General features: G+C 39.0%; 1 non-coding gene across 1 annotated transcript; it reads left to right on the top strand.

Moving 5' to 3' along the window:
• The first annotated feature begins 6,701 nt into the window (after nucleotides 1–6,701).
• On the top strand, nucleotides 6,702–6,808 carry LOC127099457 (small nucleolar RNA R71). The gene has a single exon (XR_007793955.1). It is a non-coding gene; the product is annotated as a small nucleolar RNA R71 (small nucleolar RNA).
• The last annotated feature ends 359 nt before the right edge of the window (nucleotides 6,809–7,167 follow it).

The following is a 7,167-nucleotide window of genomic DNA, read 5'->3' as shown; positions in this document are numbered from 1 at the left end:
GGATTGACTGAAATTTGGTTGTACCCCGAATACCCGTCCAAGAAACAGTAGAAATTTTTTCCGGCTAACCTTTCCAACATTTGGTCCATGAAAGGTAGTGGGAAGTGATCTTTCCTTGTAGCTTGGTTCAACCTTCTATAGTCAATACACATCCTCCACCCGGTTACCGTTCTTGTCGGAATCAACTCATTTTTATCATTTTTGATAACCGTCATGCCACCTTTCTTGGGAACTACTTGTACCGGGCTCACCCATTCACTATCGGAGATAGGATAAATCATTCCAGCTTCCAAAAGTTTGACAACTTCTTTCCGAACTACTTCTTTCATCGATGGATTTAGACGCCTTTGAGGTTGTGCAACGGGTTTGAAATTCTCTTCCATCGTGATCTTATGCATACAATAGGCTGGACTAATACCCTTCAAGTCGGATAACACCCACCCTATTGCACCTTCATTCTTTTTCAGCACTTGTATCAATTTGAATTCCTCTTTTGTGGACAAGGTGTTGCTAATGATCACCGGTTTAGTACACCCGTCACCAAGGAACACATACTTCAAGTGTGAAGGTAGCATTTTCAACTCGAGTTTCGGTTCTTCCGTTTTCTTCGTCGCATCCAAGTCTTTCTTTGTTTCTTCTTGATAAGTAAGCTCGCCACAAGACTCTAACTCATGCAACATTGCTTCAATCTCTTCTTCTTCATTTTCGGTTAACACATTGTAGGCTCCGATAAGAGATCTTTCTAGAGGATTAGAAATATGAACTTTATTTGCGACCTCCACTACTTCCTCTTCTATTGCATCGATTCGGAAAGAATCATGCTTGTCATTTGGATACTTCATGGCTTCAAAGAGATTAAAGGTCACCTCTTCATCTTGCACTCTCACCTTCATTAGTCCATCATCAATGTCAATCATCATCCGGGCTGTTTTCATGAATGGCCTTCCAAGAATTAGAGGAACATCACGATCTTCATCCATCTCTACTATCACGAAATCTACCGGAAACAAGAATTTGTCCACTTTCACTAACATGTCTTGAGCAATTCCATATGGTGAAGTGGTAGATTTGTCGGCTAGTTGTAAAGTCATCCTTGTCGATTTGATCTCAACATTTCCCAATCTTTTAACAATGGATAAGGGGATTAGATTGATGCTAGATCCCAAGTCAATCAAACCATTACCAATGTATGTGCTTCCAATGGTTACCGGTAAAACGACTCGGCCCGGATCGGATTCCTTCCTTGGGAGAGTCTTTTGAATGATGGCACTACAACGTGCATCAAGCAAGATGGTTTCGTCTTCCACGTGTCTCCTTTTCTTTATAAGAATGTACTTCATGAACTTTGCGTACCGTGGCATTTGCTCTAATGCGTCGGCAAATGGAATATTGATTTGAAGTTGTTTGAATATGTCCATGAACCGTGCATAATGCCTAGCATTGTCCTTCTTCGATGGAGCATGTGGATAAGGTAGATGTTGGGTTGGAATGACGCTCACACCTTTCTCTCCTTTCTTCTTCTTTCTTGGTTCGGCATCCTTTTTCACCTCCAACTCAGTCTGCTTCTCTGTTGGCAGATCCTGCTCTTTTTGCGGCGCGAACTGAAGAGTTCCAGCCACTTTCTCCCTTCCACCAACCATATCCTCTTTTTCCAGCATCCCATCCATATCGTTCTCTACTATGATTTCCTCACTTTTTCACTTGTCAACTCTTTACCGCTCCTCGTGACAATTGCTTTACAATGCTCCTTTGGATTGGTTTGAGTGTTAGCGGAAAAGGAAGATCATGCGTTTTGTTTAGACAGTTGCTTCACAAGTTGGCCTACTTGATTTTCCAGATTCTTAATTGCTGCTTCGTTACTCTTCTGATTTACCATGGAAGCTTGCATGAATTGTTGAAGAGTGTCCTCTAGCTTGGAATTTCCTCCTTGCAATTGTTGGCCTTGAGAGTTAGGGTGTTGATAAGGACTTTGTTGCTGAAAATTTTGATTGTTGAACCTTGATGGTTGATAACCTTGATTGTTTCTTGGTTGATAACCTTGATTGTTAGGAGGTTGTCTTTGATAGCCTTGATTTTGATTATTCACATAACTCACTTCTTCTAGTGGAGGACAAAAACCAGTAGGATGATCCCCTTGACATAATTCGCAACATGCTACTTGATGTCGAACTTGAGACCCTTGAATTTCCTTCATTTGCTGTGGAAGCTTGGCCATTTGTTGAGTAAGCAACTCCACTTATTGAGAAAGTACCTTGTTTTGAGCAAGAATGGCATCATTGGTATTTAACTCAAGAACTCCCAGTTTACGTTGTGAAGGGCTACGGTCATGTTGACTTTGGTGATCATTGAGTGTCATCCGATCAATAATGACTTTAGCTTCTTCAGCATTCTTTGACATAAGAGAGCCACCCGCGGTAGCATCCAAAAGTGTCTTGTGAGTTGATTGGAGCCTATTTAGAAAAATATGGATTTGAGTGAGCTCATCAAAACCATGACCCTTGCATTTTCTCAACATTGACTTGAATCTTTCCCAAGCCTCATTTAGAGACTCGTTGCTTCCTTGAGTGAATACCACAATAGTCGTTTTGGCTTCCATGAATCAGGATTGAGGGAAATATCTTTCTAAAAACTTTTCTTCTAACAAATTCCAATCCGTCATCACTCTTGGTGCTTGATCAAGGTACCACTCTTTTGCCTTTCCCACTAAGGAGTGTGGGAACATCCTCTTGAATAATGCCTCTTCACCCGTTTCATCAATTCCCGTAGAACCCGCAATCTCATAGAATTTGATGAGATGGGTATACGGATCTTCATGGTCCATTCCGGTGAATGGATTTGCATAGAGAAGTTGGAGGATTCCGGTCTTCATCTCCGTATTTCTTCCTCCTCGGGAAAATTGAGCATTCCTTCTTGGACTATTAGCGGACATTTCGGTACGATTGTCATCCGCCATGTTTCCGTCACAAGCCTCTACAACCACTTCTTCGATTTGAACAAATGCGGAAGTAGATGCTTCTTCTCTCCGGTTCCTCTCTTCGGCTAGTTTCCTTCTTCTTCGTGTTTTGCTATGGAGCTTCCTAGGTGTTCTTTCAATTTCGGGATCGAATTGAAATTGCTCCTCGGTAGCTTTTTCTCGCATGCACTAGAATCTACAAAACTAACAAACCAGGTGAAACACAAGAGGGATAGTAATAAAAGTAACAAAACTTAAAACAATGAATTATTGCAATGCTTGTAATATCGAACACCAATCCCCGACAACGGCGCCAATTTGTTGAAAAGTATATTTTCGGCAAATATTTTTATATCGTATCCACAAAGATTGGTTGTTATTACCTCCGTTCTATAATCCAATTTGTTATAAATTTAGAAAGTAACAAAGTTGCTTTGTTTGGAAAGTTATCTTTTTGAGTAAAATGTCACTAAAACAATAAAATGGTTTTAATCAAATGTAAAAGCTTGGCAAGATTGGAGTTCACTATTCCAAATGCTTATGATTTCTTATGATAACTATATAGATTTAAGATTATTGATGATGTTCAAGTATCCTCTCAAAGTCATTTATGTCTAAATGATATTGTGATAATCACTATATTAATCCTTAGACGATCTCTCCATCTAACTATCAATATAGCAATCTTTAATGGTTGATACAAAAGAAGAGTAGTGAATAAATCTATCTCTACAACTTATTCACTACTTGAAAGTATATCTTATATCAAAACTTAAATAATCTCTTTCAACAACTACTCAAGTCTAATATTCAACTTAGGGCAAAAATATCATTCAATACATCAATAATCTTTTATCATATATAAGAGTCAAATACAATACATAAACAAATAGGAATAGCTACTACCTCCAATCTTGACAAAATGGGGTTTAGCTCCTCATCATCATTTTGGAAAGCAAAATGCAATGGAAGAAAAACTCTGTTTTCCTCTCTTACAAAATAGCAAAAAAACTATCAATCAATGTGTGAATGTGTTAGAATGAATATCAATTTCCATTCTGATTTTCTAAAAGGGTTGACATTTCCTCAAATGATCATTTTCATCCAAAACAGAAAAGCTCCCCTAAGGCAGACACCAAAATGGCAAAACCAGTTGGCCTTGAACACAGCACCCTTGGCTCAAAAACAGCTTGCTGGATTCGCAGGCTTCGCGGCGCGAAGGGGGTTCGCGGCGCGAACCGAAGCTACCTCAGCTTCCTTGCTTTGCAAGCTTCATCAAAATAGTCTTCCAAGTGGTATTCTTCCAAGTTAGGCCTCCAAATTGCATTCAACACTTCTTTAAAATTATCATTGTGCAATCCAAAGCTCTCTTGCCCAAAAATTCTACAAAACTAACAAATATGTGAAATAACTATTCAAAACAACATAAATTAAACTTAATTGCATTTATATAAAATAATGAGAATAAAAGTGTGTAATTACATCAAAACTTGGTAAAAGGGACCAATAAAAATGATATAAAAAGTAGTACTAATTGGTCCCTAACAACATGGCTTACCCACTTGCTATCGAAGATTTGATATATTATTCCAGCCTCTAGTAGCTTCAACACTTTTGTTTTTACCTTGTCACTCAGTATGGGATTTATCCTTCTTTGATGTTCTCTAGAGGGTTTAGAAACTTCCTCCAGCATAATCAGGTGCATACACACAGACGGACTTATCCCTTTGAGATTAGAAATGTTATATCCTAGAGTTGTGGGATATTTTCTTAAAACATCTAAGAGTTGATTTGTTTCATCACCATTTAAGGTGGCGCTTACTATGACAGGATGATTTAGTTCTTCATCCAAAAACTCGTATCTTAGATTCTTAGGTAGCTCCTTAAGCTCTATTGATGGTTTCTTAGGACATGGCATATGGTTTGGGGTGAGTGCTAAGCATTCATGAAGGTTGTCATCTATATAAGGGTCTTTAAATTCGTCGTCCTCCTTTATGGGGGTCGAAGGTAATTTAATTATTTCAACGGGGTCTTCTTGGTCCAACTCTCTTATGCATTCGTCGATGATGTCAATGACATAACATGAGTCGTCTATGGTTGGTGCTTTTAAGAATTTTGATAGTATGAATTCTACTTTTTCATCACCTACCTCAAAAGTCATTTTTCCTCTCTTGACATCTATTATAGCCCCAACTGTTGATAAGAAGGGTCTACCTAGAAGGATAGGAATTTCGTCGTCTTCTTTAATGTCCATGACAACAAAATCTGTAGGAATATAGAGTTGGCCAATCATAACTGGGATGTCTTCTAAAATTCCTATTGGATACTTAACGAATCTATCGGCTAATTGAAGGTACATTCTAGTCGGTTGCATTTCTCCCAGGTTTAACTTATTACAAACGACTAAAGACATTAAGCTCACGTTGGCTCCTAATTCTAGGAGTGCTTTATCGATAACATGATTTCCTAAAACACAACGTATAGAAAAACATCTTGGGTCTTTCTCCTTTTTAGCGAGTTTATTTTCAGCAATAGAATTGCATTCTAAGGGTTTAGGATCATCAAGTCTTTGTTTGTTGGTTAGGATGTCTTTAAGGAACTTGGCGTAAGATGGTATTTGGGTGATCTCTTTGGTGAATGGAATCTCGACATGGAGTTTCTCAATCACTTTTACAAACCTTTTATATTCGTTGTCTAATTTGGTTTGCTTAAGTCTTTGCGGAAATGGGATTGGTGGTTTGTAAGGAGGGGTGGTACGTAAACTTTAGTATCTTTCTCTCCTTCCTTATCTTTAACTTCTTCCTCTTTTCGTTTCTCAGGTTCTACTGGTTCCTCTACTTGTTTCTCGGGTGTGGTCACAACATTTTTCTTGGGGGGTTCTGGTTTATTCAACCTAGGGTTTACGGGTTCATCGTAAGTAGTTCCACTCCATAGGGAAATAGCGTTAGCATGCCCTTTGGGGTTAGGTTGAGGTTGTCTAGGAAATTGTCCTCCTGGTGTAGTTTGAGTAGCTTGTTGATGTGCCACTTGAGATATTTGGGTTTCAAGCATTTTATTATGGGTAATTATAGAATCGAGTTTGGTGCCCAATTGTGTAATTAGTCCATTTATATGAATGTTTTGGTTCATGAATTCCTTATTTTATTGATTTTGGGTTGTAATGAAGCTCTCCACCATTTTCTCGATGTTTGACTTTGGGGGAGTACTTTGCATTGGTTGGTTTGGTCTTTGGGTTTGGAAACCAGGCGGTCTTTGAGGTGTAGAATTCTGAGTGTGGTTATTTTTCTTATAGGAAAATTTTGGGTGATTCCTCCATCCAGGGTTATATATGTTAGAATAGGGGTTATCTTGGGCGTAATTGACCTGATCTGAGCTTGTGTCAGCTAAAAGATTACATCCAGTTGTCGTGTGTCCTTGGGTTCCATAGATCTCGTATCCGGCTTGGATTGCGGTTGCGGTAGTTGTAGGGTTAATCATTAAACTTTCTACTTTTTAATCTATAGCGTCCATTTTGGCACTCATATGGTCAAGGCAATTGACTTCATAAATACCTCCTTTGGTCTCTTTCCATTCTACCGATGCCCATTCTGTTCCCCATTGGTAATGGTTTTGTGCCATATCTTCAATGAGAACGCAAGCTTCGGGTTATGGTTTGTTCATCAGAGCACCACCTGCGGCAGCGTCGATGGCCATTTTGGTATTGTAGATGAGACTGTTATAAAAGGTTTGAATTATAAGCCATTGCTCTAACCCATGGTGTGGACAGGCTCTTAGAAGTTCTTTTTATCTCTCCCAAGTGTCAAAAAATGATTCACCCTCTTGTTGCGTGAATCTGGTTATTTAGTTTCGTAGAATAGTGGTTTTACTCGGTGGAAAGTATCTAGCAAGGAATACTTTCTTTAGGTCATTCCAAGTGGTTATAGAGTCTGTTGGAAGGGAATCTAGCCATGATCAGGCTCTATTTCTGAGGGAAAAGGGAAATAGTCTTAGACGTATCGCCTAAGGAGAAGCACCATTGGCTTTTAAGATATCCGCTAATTGAATAAAGACTTTTAGGTGTTGGTTCGGGTTTTCCGTAGGAATACCGGCGAACTGGTTTCGTTTCACTAATTATAACAGAGAGGGTCTTAGTTCAAAGTTATGAGTTGGTATGGCGGGGTTTACTATACTATAGTGGGGCTCTTCGTTGGATGGTAGGGCGAAATCCTTAAATG

Source organism: Lathyrus oleraceus, chromosome 6, assembly GCF_024323335.1.
Source record: "Lathyrus oleraceus cultivar Zhongwan6 chromosome 6, CAAS_Psat_ZW6_1.0, whole genome shotgun sequence".
Classification (NCBI taxonomy): domain Eukaryota; kingdom Viridiplantae; phylum Streptophyta; class Magnoliopsida; order Fabales; family Fabaceae; genus Lathyrus; species Lathyrus oleraceus.
The sequence above is the reverse complement of the archived record's forward strand: the minus strand, read 5'-3'. Positions and strand labels throughout refer to the sequence as shown.